This window comes from Callorhinus ursinus, unplaced genomic scaffold, assembly GCF_003265705.2.
Source record: "Callorhinus ursinus isolate GAN/ISIS: 27379988/994484 unplaced genomic scaffold, GSC_fseal_2.0 scaffold2, whole genome shotgun sequence".
Taxonomy (NCBI): Eukaryota; Metazoa; Chordata; class Mammalia; order Carnivora; family Otariidae; genus Callorhinus; species Callorhinus ursinus.
The window spans coordinates 81,175,919-81,194,585 of NW_027397064.1; the positions used below are offsets into that span (position 1 = coordinate 81,175,919).

Here is an 18,667-nt window from a genome sequence, read left to right on the forward strand (position 1 = left end):
AATACTGGGGCAAAATAAAAGGATAAAACTTCAACTAAACCCATACAATTGAGATGCATATATACAATCGCAGAGGGTAAACGAGTAAAATAAGGCATCTTCGACTTTTAATGTGTTTGTCACTGACACAAGATACATTCACAGTTCAGGATTTCAGACTTTGTATTGGATTCTATCTTTTTCCAGCTTCCTCTTTCTGACATAATTCTCTTTGGAGGCTACTGCATTTGTTATCTTTAAAGACACGCTTTATCAAGACATGACAGAATCTTACTTTTCCAGTGATTTAAACCTGGGAAGTACCTGGCTTCCAATAATTCTAGTTGTTTGTCATCTAGTTTATACAGATGGAAACGACTGTTGTTTCTGTTGTGCATGGATGGTTCAAACTGAAAATCCTGCATCATTTTGTCTTCTCTGGAGAAAACATACAGAAATTATATTGGTCTCCAAAGACAGTGCACCTAATAACACAGTACATGGGAAAATATCTTCCTTTCTCTTAACAATTCCTAGACTGTATGGAGGAAATAAAAGATCCAATTCCATACCAGCACCAAAGTAAGCACATTGTTTCCATGATAAGATTTTAATCCCCCCAAAATCATGTAAAATATTTTTATTCCCTAGTTAAAAAGTAAAATCAAAACAGAACAAAAAAACCAACCAAACAACAAAAACCCCGCAGTCTTTACACTTCTTTAAACCACTATGAGATGTGACTACATTAGCTCAATGGAAGATATTGATGACAGGGTAGGCATAGTTGCTCTACCCCCTTACTAGCTCTGGGACCTTAAACGTATTTCCTAACACCCCCACATTTACTTTTCCACCTCTTTAGAGTGGGGCAACACCCATCTCCTAAAGTGGTGGTGAGGCTTTCATAGCACATGTATGTTTGTTGTTTTTAACAGTCCCTTGTTCCTATCACGTAGGAGTATATCAGAAAGAGTAGTAATTATTTATGGCTAGTCCAGTCAAACCAATTAATCATGGCTCTCTAGAGATATCATGTGATATCTTATTTCATAAACTGTACTAATCAACGTGCTTTTTAGTTAACACTTCTTTTAGTACTAGAGTCTTACTTGTCTTTTCCTTCAAAGAGCCCATAAAATTTAGCAAATTCTTCTCTTATGGGACACTTTACCCCCACTCCCAAATTCCTATGACTAGAAAAACTCCTTGCGATATCTCAGCGAGGGAGGCTTATTCTCTCCTTTAGATGAGTCCAACCCCATCATTCCCACCTTGTTTAACTCAGAAAAATGTCCTACATATTGCGCTCACCTTCCTGCCACAAAGAAGAATCCATTTCTTTTCCCAGTTATTCTCTAAAGAGAGTGTAATTCTTGGTGTGGAAGGAGTATAGTTGTGGTTGCCAAAGATTTTTAGTCTCTATTTAGGTTTGTAGTGTTTCTATGTCTCATCCTATTCCTAACCTAGTCCCAAAGCTGTGGTAGGTCTTAGGGATACATAGTCTAGACAACTGCATTAAACCATGAAAATCTGTTCATCACACATTTTTGTCTGGAGGCTTCACCCCCTCCTCTCGACCTCTGGCTTTCCATTATCTGGGGCACTTTGGGGACTGATGTCTACATCTGACTCTTGTAAAGGATAAAGCAGCCTGGGAAATGTGTAGAAGGAAGATTGTTAGGTGTAAAGACATAAACTTAGTCTACAGTTATGACACAATATGAATAACTGAGAAGTGAGGAAAAACCTGAGAAATGGTGAATTCTTTTTGGCATACAGGAAACGGTCAACAGGTTAAAAGAAGAGATAAAAGAGAACAGGTAGGTATCAGTTATTAAATGTATTTCTGGGCAAACATAAGAGAGTGGCTATATGATTAGGAACACCATAAAAATGATAGTCCCACTGAGGAATTTTATTCAGATACCTAAAATAAAAGGAAACCCCATAGGTCACTTTTAAAAATCTAGATGTTATATTCCCTTTCTGCTGACAAAAGCTTCACACTGGAATCAATCCCAAGATAAGAGCACTTAGAAACCTCTGGAGGTACAGGAAAACCTGACGGAAGGATTTGGGGATGTTCATTTTACTGGTGAGTGTAACTGAGGGCCTTGTGCAGGGAAAGACAAGCCTAGAGCCAGCCAACGCTCTCCGTGACTGAAAGGGAAGATGTGTGCTCCAAGTAAAACTATGCAGACAGAGAATGTGAGAGCCTGTGGACTGCCAGTGACGGACACTGTCCTAACAACCAGGCTGGTCATTTGTTATTTCCAACTGTTAAGCTCAGGGGCCAGCAATTCATAGCCTTTTCGTAGCATTCAAGTTTACTGCTTCTGCAGGAGTCAGAAGGGGCAAAGTAATCTTTCTAATGTATTCAGTGGCTTTTGAGTGACAATCTAGCTGTGCAGCATAAAATCTAACACAGGATTCAACTTGCTGATGGGCATGGGTTCTCAGGACAGACTGCTGCCTGCCATGGTGGTGGGCCCTGTAACTATCAGATTGGAGCTCAGAGGACCTCCTTCTGTTGTATCTGGAAGCAGAAGACAGATATTAGGTCAACAAGGAGGTTAATATAAATATGCAGAAGCAATGGAGTGCAGTGGTAACAGATGTCTGACATGCTGTTCTGTCAAGGGAAATTTGTGACTATGAAATGTCAATTATTAGTGGCCTAATAGTGGTAGCATTGATGATTTAGATCATATCGTAGATGATGATAATTATGGAAGGCTATATGCTCTTCATTGTGTATTTTGCTTTTAACATGTTGCTTCTCATTTAAAAAAATGTTATGAAAACTATTATATTATTACTACATTCTAGGACAAAATGAATGAACTATTTTCCCAGAATGACATCACTCAGATGATCATCCTCCACTTAGACAAAATTGCAGCAGACACCAACTCAGTTAGTACTCCCCAACAGAGTATTTTTTCCAACTTTCATTCCCTCAATTCTCCTTGGCCATATATCTGCTAACTCTGATCAGATTATTAAAAACATCTAAGCTATTATAGATGAGGAATTAGATTTGATCTTTTCTACTCAGAATTGGCAACTAAAATGTGAATTAACAAGAATGTACTGAGCAACTGTTACATTCAAGACCCTGTCATAGTTCATCTGGGAGTAAGATGGGGGAAAGATGGGCAAGATACAGAAATGCATATTGTGTATGTCACAGTCTAGTTGTAGAGATGCAATGAACGTACATGGAAAGCTTAGTAAAATACCAAAATTAGATATTAATTCAAGACCACAGGAGAGGCCGCAGAGCAATTCAAGATAGTTTTCAGTTGAAGAAGCCGGGTGTGAAATGCTATGAGTGTAGAGGGGGAAAGTGCAGGGTCTTGGAGTGCACTAAGAAGACTTCTTTGGACACTGAAGCTACACCTGTCACTAGTGATAGATAGAGCTGAGAGAAAAAGCAGAACATGGCCAGCGTGAGCACAAAATCAGGCAAAGAGGATAAGACATGCTTCCTAATTCAGTCATAGTAACAAATCACCAGGCTTAGAAGTGGGTGTATATTTTAACTATTTTTCAAGTTAAATCTAAGGCTTCCCTGGCTGGTAGTAGAGGGTGACTCAGCCCGCTCTGAAAACTCAAATGACCAGAACCAGATATTATAAGAAAATATTAAAGGAAGAGTTGAAGGAAAACAAAATCAACCAAATCTACAGTAAAAGCATGTTAGAATAGAATAAGCAAAATAAAGATCTACCCTACTCCCTCTCAACACAAACACAGTTTCTATGAGATTATAGGCAAGGTGTAAGTCTTACACTTTTTGCCATTCATAGCATAATTAATTTATGAAAAAATAAACAACCAACTCTAGCAAATTCCTCAGTAGCAGTGTGAAAATGTTCTTTCTTAAGTTGCAGTCAGGATGGGTGTGCACAGCAAGGCCGGACAGATGTCAGGATGGAAGTCTTCAGAATACATCCGCCCACATTACAGTTACTGTCACTGCTCGGGAGACACATGCAGGAACACATCAGCACTGTCTGTAAGATGGGGAAGCCGCCATTCTAAGTACAACCTTGCACTTGGAAACTTAGGGCTGCCAGGGCCAGGGAAACAGATGCCCAGCTGGACTTTTTAATGGAGTGACACACTGCTTTGGTGTGGCATTTATAAAATAGCTAAACATCGAGGAGAACCCCTTAGTTGTTCAGTCACTGAATTTGTTAATGCTTGTTTGCTCTGATTACTATGATTACTACCTTGGACGTTTATAAGGCCTCTCTCCTCCAATGTTTCAAACACTTTCTTTGGACAATGCTTTTTAGATAATATTTTGTTGTATAGTGTCTACATGGTCACTACATTTACACCTTTCTCCATTTTCATTTGAAGATTTAACCAGAAATTTTGTTATTGTGTTTGCTTCCACTTAAAGAGATTCTTCAGAGTTAACAGATTTCATCCCCCATTTTCCTATAATTCTCCATACAGACTCAACTTTCAGGATAAATTTCCAGGGACGCCTGGGTGGCTCAGGTCATGATCCCAGGGTCCGGGGATGGAGTCTGACAAAGGGCTCCTTGCTCAGCAGGTAGTCTGCTTCTCCCTCTCCCTTTGCCCCTCCCCCCTGCCCGTACTCTCTCTCTCTCTCTCTCTGACAAATAAATACAATTTTTTTTTTTAAAGAAAAGATAAATTATCCAGTCTCTTCAGTCCCTATTGTGGCTTTTCAGCTATTTAGCCATTAGAGAAACAAAACTCATGTTTCTCAACTTTTTGAAACTTCTGCAGTATTCCTGCTAAACCTGCTTAATTCAGTAACCAGAGTAAGGTAGTCTAGGTTCACTGCACTACTTTAGATCTTTTGGAGTTTTCTCAAAGTGCTGTTCATTTTTCTGAAACATGTTGAACTCCTGCACGCCTTACACCGAACTTGTAAGAGAATTTGAAAAATTCCTGCTTTGGAAACTCCTTAAATTTCCACATATAGGCCTCTACACATTGATTTTAATTAATTATCGAAGATAACATAAGTCATCCTGGAGGTCCAATTGCTAATCCTCCTAGTCTGCTCTCATCTAGGACATGGACAATTCATCCATGGTAAAATTTAATTTTAGCTATAATTACAAAAGTTTGAAATTAAATCTCACCAGTGCTATGCTCCCATTAATATGGGCAAAATAACTGATCTACTTAGGATTAATGTGGGGGACAAAAGTAAGATTTAATTTTTAACTTTTTAATTAATTTGGGAAAATGTGATAAAGGATTTGGTTTCAGAGAGAGAGAAAAAGAGAAAGTTTCAGAGTTTCGAGGAAGACATTCCAGCCATCCTTCAAATCTCTTATATCCTTAAAGAATATTGTGTAAGGTAATATGAACTGTAACTCAGACTAAAAATAATATATAATAGTTCCCAAACTTGAGGAGTCGAAACTTGAGCTTATAGTACATTTCTCTCCAACAATTAAAGAAGTGGGAATTATGGAACAGAATTCTGACTTTTTATATTCTACAGAATAACCACATGGGCCACTTATTAATAATCAGGGTGATCATAAAGAATACAATATTCTTTCACAAAAGAGGCACCAGCTCTTCAATTACCTTACCACATTCAACATTTCTTCATGCTGCAATATTCTCCCTGATATATGAAATTCAAGTTATTAGGGTCCAGAAAGTTAAAAGAAACTGGCAAGTATATTAAGAACCAGACTCTTAGACATATTCAAGAAAATCTCAACACTTATTTTTCTGGTTCCTATTTGTTCTACTTAATGACAATTGTGGTTTATGGAATAAAACACTCTCAAGTTTCAAAAATTTCCAGCTTAAATTGTAAAGGGAGTAATTAATAGAGAGATTCATGATATGCTCTAACCACAGAGCTCTAGGAGAATATGGACAGGAGGGTCTTTCAGTAACCCTAATGTGAATTATTCCAAAGGGAAATCCTAATGAGTAATAGAATGTAAATGATGTCCATCAGCAAGCTGCAACAGCAGGGACACTGTACAGGAGCTGGTCATTAGAAGAGAAACATTCTTAACTACAGCTTCTTTTTTGCCACAGACGTACAGGTGTTTGGAGATTTGTTTCCTCTCCCATGTGTATGCCTATTGTTTTCACTGTACGGGTAGCTTACGGAGTAAACACAAGATAAAATGAGGTGATAATAAAGTTTAGATCAGTTAAGGAACAAGAAAAAAGAATATACTAAGTTCTGTGAATGGATACCACATAGTTTTAGTAAACATAAAAGAGACAATTATATTATGTTGTCATAAAGATGCCTTCAAATTTGATAGTCCAAATATCTCTTATTTTAATGAACTAGGTGTATATGTTAAAAGAAAATTAAAGATTGATTTCCCATAGGATCAATGTTTTATTTCATTGTTATATTGCTTAAGAAATTGCAAATGGTCACGAATAAATGTGGAAAAGTTAAAAATAATGTTGGATTTTGTAGTTACAACATAATTATGATCAATGAAATTCAGTGGTAAGTTTTATAAATGAAGCACACTCTTCTCTCATTGGATAGTAAGAGGTAAGTTGTTTTGGCAAATAATAGAATGTATGGGTTGATTCAATGGTTAAATTACTAGAACATTGGAAAGTGAGTGTTAATTTTAAAAGATCTGTAGTATGACAGATGATTGAAGAGGGTGCATTGACTGCTCAACTAATTAGCATTAAATAAATAATAATTATTCAAGAATATATTTTAGAGCATTTTTGTTGTTGATAAATCATTTGGATATAATACTATAATATTATATGCCATAAAGTGATGAGAAATACAAAATTATTCACTGATAATGTTTTCATTATCCCCTAAAAAAAGCATCATCCCTCATATTCAAAAAAGGCCAGTAGTTACTGAACTTCACTTCTACATGTCAATGTCCTGTTATTGATTGGCACATAAAGAAGCTTGTTGAAATCAATTAAAGATGGAATGTAAACCCAAAGATGAAAAAGAGATTACTGACAAAATCTGAATGACTTTATCTGAAGGAAGAAAACAAACATTAGACTTTCCCATGAACATGTGTTTGATTTTGGTATAGTTCATCCCTAAAAATGTGAAATTGATATAGCTTTTTATCAGGATTAGATTAGACTAAAAATGTGGGATGGTAAATAAAACAGATTGGAAACTTCTCTTGTGAAAATCAATTCTGAAGTTTTCTTTTTAATTGTTCTCTCCCCACCTTTGGTTAAGATGCTGAAATGTTCTGAATTCTTTTGTCAGATTAAAATATAATAAATGTCTACTCAGCTTAAAGGCTAAATTATCCTGGAATCAGGGAGTTCAGATAAATAAACAGTTAAAATAAATAATACTCAATTTGGCCAAAAAGAAGGAAGCAGATACATTTTATTCTGAATGATTGAAGACATCAAGTTTAGTTTCAGAAATTTAAATTTCACTACCCTTGAGCCAACATGAGGATATAGTTTGATACAGTGATTTGTATTATTTAATAATTAAAGATAACTGTGTAATTAATACAACTGTAGTGATTTGCATTTGTCAAAACATCTGGAATAAAAAGCTAGTATATGTGCTAGTTTAATTATTTTGGAAAACTTTTGACTATATAGATTATGAGAAATAATTCTGAATTAGGAAAAAAATTCTGGAGGGTTTAGGGAGGTAACCTTAAAAATATTCACAAACAACGTAGAGTGTATCCCAACACATGAGCTAGAATCTGTACCCAAAATTCATACCATATACAAGATCAGAAAGAGGTAGAACTTAACTTATGACCTTAGCACCACATCAACAAATGTTTATTCTTCACTGAATATTTGTGTCAGCTTGTTGGACAGAGATGCATTCAGACACAGGTCCCTTGATCCTTTTCAGGGGTCTTCAAATAACTTGTCAAACTATAAATTTTATGAAAAAAAAACTAAAGATTTTATGATTCAGCAGTTCCACTCCCAGGAACATACCAACGTAAGTGCATTCATATGTTCATCCAAGGGCAAGTGCACAAATTCTTATGACAAGACTGTTCACAAGAGCCCCAAACTTGGAAACCACCCAAATGCCCATCAACAAAATGATAAAGTATGTTATAGTCACATAATGGAAGACTACATAATGAAAAGAATGACTGATATGCACAACAACATTATGTCAAGCAAAAGAAGCCAGCACAAATGGGCACACACTGTATAATTCCATTTATATGAAGTTCAAGAACAGGTAGAGCTAATCTATGATCTTGGAAGTCAGGATTTATGGAAGGGTAGTAGCCAGAAGGGGCATGAGGGACTTCTAGGGGTAGGTGGAGTAAAGGGACCTTGAATGTTCTGTTTTTTGATCTGAATGCTGGTTATGCAAGTGTTTGGGGGCTGTTGAAAATCCATTGAGCTATATACTTATGAATTGTTCATTTTTCTGAAACATGTTGAACTTCAATAAAGAGTTAAAGTAAAAAAAAATTTTAAAGTACAAATTTTGTTGATTTTGTAGTTCCCAAGCATGGAGCAGTGATTATCCTAACTCACTTCCTTTATAGGCATTTTTTTTTTCTGAACATATGCAAAAACACAATGTATGGAAAAGCATTATGTACAAAGATTAAGATCTGGTTCCTAGTGTGCTATGATTTGTATGTCTATGTCCCTCCAAAATAAATATGCTGAAATCCTAACCTCCAATGTGATGGTGTTTGGAGGTGGAGCCTTTGGGGGGTGATTAATTAGGTCATGAGGGTGGAATCTTCATGAATGGAATTAGGCCCTTAGAAAAGTGGTCCAAAGAACGGTCCCTTGTCTGTTCAGCCAGGTGAGATGACAGCAAAAAGATGGCTATCATTGAGGAAGCTGGTCTTACCAGACACTGAGTCCAAAGGGACCTTGATCTTGGACTTCCCAGTCCCCAGAACAGTGAGAAATTAATGTCAGTTGTTTACAAGCCCCTTGGTCTCTGGTATTTGGTTATAACAGTACAAATGGACTAAGACCTAGTATCACATTTTTGGGTTCAAATCCCCTGCTCCAAGGTATTAGTTTTGTGGCTTTGATTAAGTTTCTCAAGCTCCCAAACCTTTAGTTTCCCATTTGTTACATGAATGTGAAAATAATAGTGTCTAACTCCGTGCCGTCATTGCTAGGACTAGCAACATTAAAGACCTAAAAGAATGCTTGCCTGGCACAAATAAAGCACAGGGAAAATTTGCCATGTTTGTTTGTTTAAATTGCATCATTATTAGATTTATTGAAAATGAAATAAACACTTTTGGGAGTCTAAAATTTTTGACTTGTGTAGAATCATGTAATCACCAGCAAAATCACTACACAGAGGAGTTACATCACCCCCAAAAGCCCCCCAGGCTATCTTTTTACAGTCAAACCTCCCAGGATTTATTACCCATGTAGTCACTAATCTATGCTCCATCACTATAGCTTTGCCTTTTCCAAAATGTCATATTAATGGAATCATACAGTATATTGACTCTTGAGACGCTTCTATCATGTAGGATAGTACATCTGAGATTCATCCATAGGGTTGCATGTATCAGTAGTTTCTTTTTCTTTTTCTTTTGTTTCTTTTTGTTTGTTTATACATTTCCTAGTTCAGGGATACTTGGGTTGTTTCAGTGTTTAGTGACTACAAATGAAGCTGCTACAGACACTGTATAGGTTTTTGTTTTGTTTTTATGTAAAGACATTATTAATATATAACTCACATAGTTACAAATCATGCATCTAAGGTGTACAATTCACTGGAGTCCAGTGTATTTGTAGAGTTATGCAAACATCAACTCAGTAAACTTTAAAATATTGTTATCGCCCAATGGTGAACTCTATTTTTAACATTTTGAGCAACTGTCAAACTGTTTTCCAAAGCAGCTGCCCTGCTTTACAGTCACATCTGAGTATTTTTATTATAACCATCCTAGTGGCTGTGAAATGGTATCTCATTGTGGTGTTGATTTACATTTCTCTAGAGCTAATCTTGTAAAACATCTCTAGTGTACTTTTTAGTCATTTGTAGATCTTTTTTAGATAAATATAGATTCACATCTTTGTCCCATTTTTTTAAAAATGGGCTATTTATCTTTTTATTATTTATTTATAAGAGTTCTTTATATATTCCAGCCACAGGTCTCATCAGCTACATAATTCACAAAACTTTTCTTCCATTATATGGGTTGTCTTTTCATTTTATTTCATTTTATTTTAATTTTATTTTAGTCCCCTTTGCTATTTCACCCATTCCCCCACCATGTGTCCTCTGGCAACCACCAGTTTGTTCTCTATATTTGAGAGTCTGTTTTTTTGTTTGTTTCTTTTTTTTTTCTTTGTTTTGCTCCTTAAATTCTACACATAAGTTGTTTGGTTGTTGGGTTTTTTTTATATTAAATTGAGTAAGTTCTTTATATACTTTGGATATTAATCCTTTATCAGATATATTATTTGCAAATATCTTCCCCCAGTCAGTAGGTTGCCTTTTTGTGTTGTTGACGGTTCCCTTTGCTGTGTAAAAGCTTTTAATTTTGGTGTAGTCCCAATAGTTTAATTTTGTTTTTGTTTCTCTTCCCTTTTATAGTTTTAAGTCTCAAATTTAAATCTACATTCCATTTTGAGTTAATTGCTGTGTATGTTGTAAGGATTTCAACTTTATTTTTTCACATGTGGAATTCCAATTTTCCCAACATGGTTTTTGAAAACACTTTTCTTTCCCCATTAAATTGTCTCAGCACACTTGTCAAAATCAATTTACCATAAATGTGAAGGTTTATTTCTGGCTCTTGATTCTCTTACATTGATCTATATGTCTACCCTATGTCACTACCATGTTGTTTTTATTACATAACTTCATACCAAATTTTTAAAATCGAGAAGTGTGAAACGTCCAACTTTGTTCTTTTTTAAGATGTTGGCTCTTCTGCCTCGCACGATTTTCCATAAGACTTCTATCTTGTCAATTTCTATGAAGAAATTTGGGATTTTGGTAGTGTTTATATTGAGTCTGGAGATCAATTTGAGTAGCATTTCCACCTTAAAAATTAAGCATTCTGGGCAGTGGTGTTGGGAGCCTCGCGGGCGCGGTGCGTTACTCGCAGTCGGGCAGCGACGGCCACACAGAGCTGAGCGCACATGGCGCCTTAGCAGCGGCGGCTGCTGCCCTCACACCCCCTGCGCTGGTGCAGCCACACTCGCTCCCTCTGCTCTTCCCTTCGCTCACACCAGGACTGCTCAGCTGACCGAAGAACAGATTGCTGAGTTCAAGGAAGCTTTCTCCCTATTTGATGAAGATGGCGATGGTACCATCACAACAAAGGAATTTGGAACTGTCATGAGGTCACTGGGACAGAACCCAGCAGAAGCCGAATTGCAGGCCATGATCAATGAGGTGGATGTTGACGGAAATGACACCGTAGACTTCCCAGAATTTTTGACTATGATGGCTAGAAAAATGAAAGATACAGACAGTGAAGAAGAAATTCGTGAGGCATTCCGAGTCTTTGACAAGGTTGGCAAAGGTTATATCAGTGTGGCGGAGCTACGTCACATCATGACCAACTTAGGAGAAAAACTAACAGATGAAGAAGTAGATGAAATGATCAGAGAAGCAGATATTGATGGAGATGGACAAGTCAACTATGAAGAATTTGTACAGATAATGACTGCAAAATGAAGTTCTACTTTAAACTACCTTCCCCCCTTCTAGAAGAATCAAATTGAATCTTTTACTTACCTCTTGCAAAAAAAAAAAAAGTTCATTTACTCATTCTGTTTCTATATAGCAAAACTGAATGTCAAAAGTACCTTCTGTCCACACACACAAAATCTGCATGTATTGGTTGGTGTTCCTTTCCCCTAAAGATCAAGCTACACATCAGTTTTACCATATAAATACTTGTATTACCTTAATGATAAGGAAGCACCTAATGGACTCCTTGCAGTTCCATTTGCTCATGATTAATACACTGTTTGGGCTGGCCAGTTTTTCATGCATGCAGTTTGACAATTGAGCACAGTCAGGCATTTGTATTAAAAATGAAAAATGAAAAAAACAAATTTAAAACTTCTTCAGATGGGTTCTAGTTCAATTTGTTAGTATAAATTGTCATAGCTGGTTTACTGAAAACAAAACATTTGAAATTGGTTTACCTCAGGATGCTGTGCAGAAAAATGGGTGAAGGATAAACTGTCTAAAAGTAGCCCCACTTAGCAGGACAGCTCTGTCATACTTCTGGGCACTCCCACCCATGGGGACCATGACACTCATCCCAGTGGCATGCCGTGTGTGTTGGTTTAGCGTTGTCCCATGTTGTCCTAGAGCAAAATGGGTGTCAGGCTGTCACCATTCACACAATTTTTTTTTAAGATTTTTATTTATTTATTTGAGAGAGAGAGAGGATGAGAGAGAGAGAACATGAGGGGCAGAGGGGCAGAGGGAGAAGCAGACTCCCTGCTGAGCAGGGAGCCTGATGCAGGACTTGATCCAGGGACTCCAGGATCATGACCTGAGCCAAAGGCAGTCGCTTAACCAACTGAGCCACCCAGGTGCCCCAATTTTTTTTTTAAAGAAACCTTTACCAAGGGAGTATCTTGGGACTCTCTGTTTTTGAGTAGCTTGTGGCTGTGGACTTCAGCACAAGCATCAACATTGCTGATCAAGAAATTACACTTTACGTCCACTCCAAGTTGTAAATGCTAGCTTTTTTTTTTTAATAAAAGAAGACCATTAACTTAAAAAAATATTAAGCATTCTGATCCATGAATATATAATTTTTGAAAAATTCACAAAATAAGTATTTTGCAAATATTTAGATTTTCTTTTTTTTTTTAAGAGAGAGAGCAAGAGCCCTTGAGCAGGGAGGGAAGGGACAAAGGGAGAGAGAGAAAGAGAATCTCAAGCAGGCTCCACGCTCAGCACGGGCCTGACTTAGGGCTTGGTCCCATGACCCCACGATCATGACCTGAGCCAAAATCAAGAGTCAAACACTTAACTGACTGAGCCACTGAAGCGTCCCACAAATATTTAGATCTTTAATTTCTTCCAACAATGATTTGTAGATTTATTTGTTTCATTCCTATATTCACGATTTAGCATCTGTAGTGATACCCTCTTTTATTGATGTTATTCTTAATGTTAATCTTCTCTCTCCTTGTCATTCTAAGTGGTAGATTATACATTTTCTTGATATTTTCTAAGAATTATCTTGTTTTTCTATTGATTCTGTCTTATCTTTACATCATTGTTTTTGTTCTTATACTTATTTTTTTCATTCATTTTACTTGCTTTTTACTTAATTTGCTATTATTTTTCCCATTTCTCAAGGTAGAAGCTCTGATTATCTGAGACCTTTATTATTTTTAATACAAACATTTACTGCTATCAATTTCCCTCTCAGCACTGCTTTAGCTGCATTCCACAAATTTTGATGTACAGTAATTCAATTAAAATGTTTTTATTTTTCTTTGTAACATACTCTTATAACCATTAGTTATATAGAAGTGTGCTGTTCAATTTCAACCTGCTTGGGAATTTTCAAGACATCTTTCTGATATAGATTTATATGTTAATCCTGATATTATCAGAGAACATACTTTGTATGCTTTCCATTCTTTTAGATATTTTATGATTTGGTTGATAGCCTACAACATGGTCTTAGTGAATATTTCATGAATACTTGGGAGACTCTCTGGTCTGCAGTTGTTGAGTGTTCTATAAATGTCACTTTCTAGTTCAGAGATTGGCAACCTATTAAAGGGAAAGTAGTACATATTTTAGACTTTGCAGACTGGGAAGCAAAATTGAAGAGATTATGTAGATAATTATGTAACCATTTATAATGCAACCATTTTAAAGTGTAAAATCCATGTTTAGCTCCCGGGCCATACCAAAAAATGTGGCAGTCCAGATCTGATTGGTAAACCATAATTTGCCAAACCCTGTTTTTAGTTAGTTGATGGAATTGTTAGATATTTTTTAAGATATTTTCTATATCTTTGTTAATGTTCTGTCTTACTGCTTTATCAATTATAGAGAAAGGGGTATTGAAATCTAGTGTAATTGTGGACTTTCATATTTCTCCTTTTTAAAATCAACTTTTAGTATTTCTTATCTTTTGGAGCTCTCTATGTACAGATGCTATGTTATGGATTTGGAGTTTACCGAACTTCTTGAATCTGTGAATGTATGCCTTTCACCAAATTTAGGATACTTATAACTACTGTTTCTTCAAATATGTTTTGTGCAGCAGTTAGTTTTTTCTCTTTTAAGAACACTAATGATAAAAATATGAAATATTTAAATATTATTCCACAGGTCACTAAGGCTCTGTTTATTTTGTATTCCATCTTTTTTTATTTTTCTGTTTTGTTCAGACCCGGTCAATTTCTATTGTTCTATCTCAATTTTACTATCGCTTTCCTCTGTCATCTCCATTCTACTTTGAGCCTATCCAGATATTCAGATATTGGTTTATTTTCTGTTCTAATATTTCTATTTGCTTTTGTTTTATAGTTTCTATTTCTCCCCATTTATTTCAAGAGTGTTCATGTTTACCTCATAAAGCTTGATAATAACTTCTTTAGATTGTTGTGTGGTAATTCCTACATCTGTGTAATCTCAGCGTTTTCCTCTGTTGATTTTCTTTTCCCTTGATAATTTGTCAGATTTTCCTGGTTCTTGGTCAAACTGTCCTGGGTCCTGATGTTTTGGGTAACTTTGGATAGTGTCTGGACATTTGGAAACTGTTATAAACCAGGTCTTCCTAAAATCCAGTTGATAATGCTGATTTTTGTTTCTTTTAGCAAGCAGTCAATTCATGTATAGAATGCAAGTCAGACTGTCTTCTGCAGGTGATCTAATGTAAATTTAATATTCATAGTGTTTACTGTGTTCTTTAAGTCTGCCTGTTACCTGAGCAGTAGCAGTGATTTATATTGTAGCAGTGGTTTATATAGTAGTTCCCTTTTCAAACCCTTGTCTATGCTTCTTAGGTACATTCTGCACGAGGACACTTGGGGCTGAGCTCAGGACTTGCATTGTTTCACATGCAAATAGGGGGTCTCCAACTTATTCCTCTGTGCGATTTCTCTGACACTCTGCAGCTTGTATGGACTATTTTTTGTTTTTGTTTTTTTTTGTTTTTTTTGTTTGGTGCCACTAGACAGAAAGACGAGATTCTTTCAATTGTTTGGCCTCCCAAGTTTTTGTACAGGTCCGTGCATCTGGGCCTGTACTTGGGGCAAAGTAAAGAGAGAAGAGATAAAAATTTATATATATATTGGGAATTCTTTTACATTGTTTTTTAATGATACCCCTCTACACTCTTTGTGAATCCAGAGTTATGGATGTTTTTCTTAATCTCTAGGTATTTGTGCCACTTCTGCAATGTGGTATTGTAGCTCTGCATTAGGGCTGGCTTTGGAGCAGGAGAATTATAAAAGGGGGGAAACGAAGAATTATCCCTACTCTCTTGAGCTTGCAGGTGGCTTTTTTCCTGGCCTTCTGGTCAGAAGGAGGGATTACAAGAGATTTTGATGATGGTACCCGTCATACAGTTTAATTTGTCTCACAGTGGGGAGATTAAGAAGAAACAAAAACATGAAATACAACATGACCGTATTAGCTTTTATTCAAGTTTTAATGTCCTTCCCAATTTTCCTGTTCTTATTTACTTGTCAGATTCCTCAAGCAGTTGCTTTTTATATTTTGTTAATTTTAAGTAATCAACTGCAGTATGCTTACTATAATTGGAAGTCTTACTCCTCCCTTTTCAATTCTGAGACAACACACACAGACACACACACACACACACACTCTCTCTCTCTCTCTCTCTCAAAATAGAAGTCCTACAAAAAAGGCTATTACTTTGTACTTCTCCATAGTAAATGTTCTAGTTTACTTAGTCACTAAAGGTAGAGTTTTGTTTTGTTTTGTTTTTTGTTAGCATTAGATGGGGTTTGGGCTTTAGGGAACAGAGCTCACACTTATGAGTAGTTATCGTCTCAAAGAGTGATAAATTGAAATTGCTATTTCTAAAGAAAGTATGTTATTTTTTCCAGAATCTTGATTTACTTAAAACTCTTTAGAGAAGTTTGGAGACAAATTATCATAATTGATTAGTTATGCTGTGATACCTGAATAATTAAACAATATCTTAATGCTAATATTTGATTCAATTTGTAATTAGTTTTTATCCTAAAAAGATAAACTGGGCAAATGTCTCTCAAGTAGTCATGCAATATTGCCAAAGACATTACAAGGAAATATCTTTTCATGAATTTTAAAATTATCTGATCCCCTGTAAATTAAACATACACACACACACACACACACACACACACACACACGTTGCAATTGAAATTCATTATTGCAAAATGATCTTCAAAATACAGTAAACCTATTTAAGCATATTTTTAGAGTAATTTTTATCAACACCTCTCTAGGTGTCTTACAAAGTGCTTTGTAACTTTTAAAATTTAAACTTAGTGAGATTCCAAACACCCAAGACATTAAAAATCAACCCCTGTGCCATGGAGTAATTGGGGCTAAGATAAAAGTTATAGTCCACAAAAGGCTAAATATTGATCTGTTCAGTTTGCATCCATTATTGCTGATCTTTCAGGATTTAAATATCGATTGTGCACTGCAGTTACGATAAGCTAGAGCAAAGGCTCATCCATATTGCAATGTTGGGCAAAAGAAAAAGAGTTTTAACCTCAATAAGCCTGTGGCCTAGTTAGAAAATGCCATCCTCCTTCTAAATCTTTAGCCTGGCTATGAAAAATTAATAATTTATTAAAACATATTTTATTACAGGGCTTTCCTTTCTGTCTTCCTGGCATAATGCCAGTACACACTATGAAGTAACAGTTGGAAAATGACCTCCACTTCTTCAAATAAGTTGTTTCTTTAGTTTGGCTTAATGTTAATCACTTATTTTTTAAAAAATACAAGAAATGTTTCTTTGCATGGCTAAACTTTCATGCTCATTGTGGCTCTTTGCCAGAATCTACGATGACATCAGAGTGATGTTACTATGACTGTACCAGCCATCCTAGAATTATAATGCATTGCTCTGATGATATATTAAACATTGACTCGGAAATTGAATATATAATTGGCAATGACAGAAGGAAGCATGATTTAATATCTTCCATGCCACCTTCCTCATCCAGCCCCCCCCCCTTGAATTGCTTAGGGTCATGTCTTCTCAATGCATTTCCATTATTTCAAATAGGATATCCTGATGTATGGCACACATTTATAAGCTCCTACCAAAACCCCTTTGTTGGAAATATTTTGTACATGTTACAGCACTCGAAGGACTGTCCCATTCCTTCTTTTTCCCATAAAGTAGAATTAAGGACTCGATTTTCCCCGCCTTCCCAATAAACAGTACATGGCTAGTTAAACATTAAATACCTGATTGTTCATAGATCGAGAAAGCATAAAACATGCCTTGAAACATCTTACATTGAAGCTCATTTGTTTTCAGTCTGTCCAGAAACCATATTTATAAACTCTCAGCCAACCTTTTAGATACGAAATATCCTTCACATTTTTACCAACCTACCAGAATCAACTTCTGCCACATTGTCTCATTGACATTTATTTCTTATAATAATCAGCAAAAAAAAGTATTATTGTGAAGAAAATCAGAAAGCAATAAGTTTATGTTGCCCTTGAGTCACTATTTTATATTTCTCTTTCTGTGTTTCCTGGGGTTATCTTTCATTTATTTTCTCTTTCAACTATCATCTGAGCTGTCAGGTATTTTCCTAAAAACCCTATGATGTGATTTTCAGAAATGTTGTGTTAAATGTATCATCCTAAGAAGAATCCACAAACACTGATTTCCCTTTTACCTTTATTTTCGGGTTTCTAACATCTGACATTATTTGGCCTTGTGTGTTGCAAGAAAGGTATAGCTCACAGTTGGATGACAACTTCCTATACTCTGCCTTTTTCAAGTTTCAAATAATTCCGTATTTTTAAAACAATTGCTGTTAAAAAGTTTTCAGCTTCATCTCTCTTCACACTTTTTGTTAAAAATAGTGGATAATGAAAAAATAAAAAGTAATGGATAGTGGATACAGCAACATTATTTTTATTAAAAATAATGGCATATAGTAAAATTATTCTCAATCCTCACAGATTTCAAAAACAAAATACTACTCAATTTCTGCATAAAGTATTCACAGTGAAGGAGGATTTTTGACAATTGGGTTGTCCCACAATTGGCAGAATACACTGCAGGATCACACCCACTCAGCCGTTAGAAGTATCTATCTTTACTTATGTTGCATATTTTTGAATAAATGAAAGTTTCTCCCCCAATTTTATATTTGTGATGTTGCCATTTTGGTTTTTTGGGGAGGAGTGCTTTCTGGGGATTGTTTTCCTTTTCATACTCATCCCTCAAAGCAATTAGAAATGATAAATTTGCTTTGCATGAAATCTGTGGCTTGCAGATTTTAGTTTAAAGACAATTGTCAAGACAGCTCTCCCAGCATGTTGTCTTTGACTGAGACTGCATACTGAAAGAGGTTAGGGATAGCAAGAAGTGGCAAGAAAACATCTAGAATACATAATATTTGGATGTAAAATTGCATTTTAATGATGGAATTGGGTTGATTGAAAGAAATTTTTCATGTTTTGTGTTTGCATGTTCTGCAATTCTCTGGGAAATTTTCGATCTAAAAT

The 18,667-nt window shown here is 35.8% G+C and overlaps 1 pseudogene; it reads left to right on the forward strand.

The window, feature by feature from the left end:
* The first annotated feature begins 10,142 nt into the window (after window positions 1–10,142).
* On the forward strand, window positions 10,143–12,152 carry LOC112810999 (neo-calmodulin pseudogene; annotated as a pseudogene).
* Window positions 12,153–18,667: the final 6,515 nt, after the last annotated feature.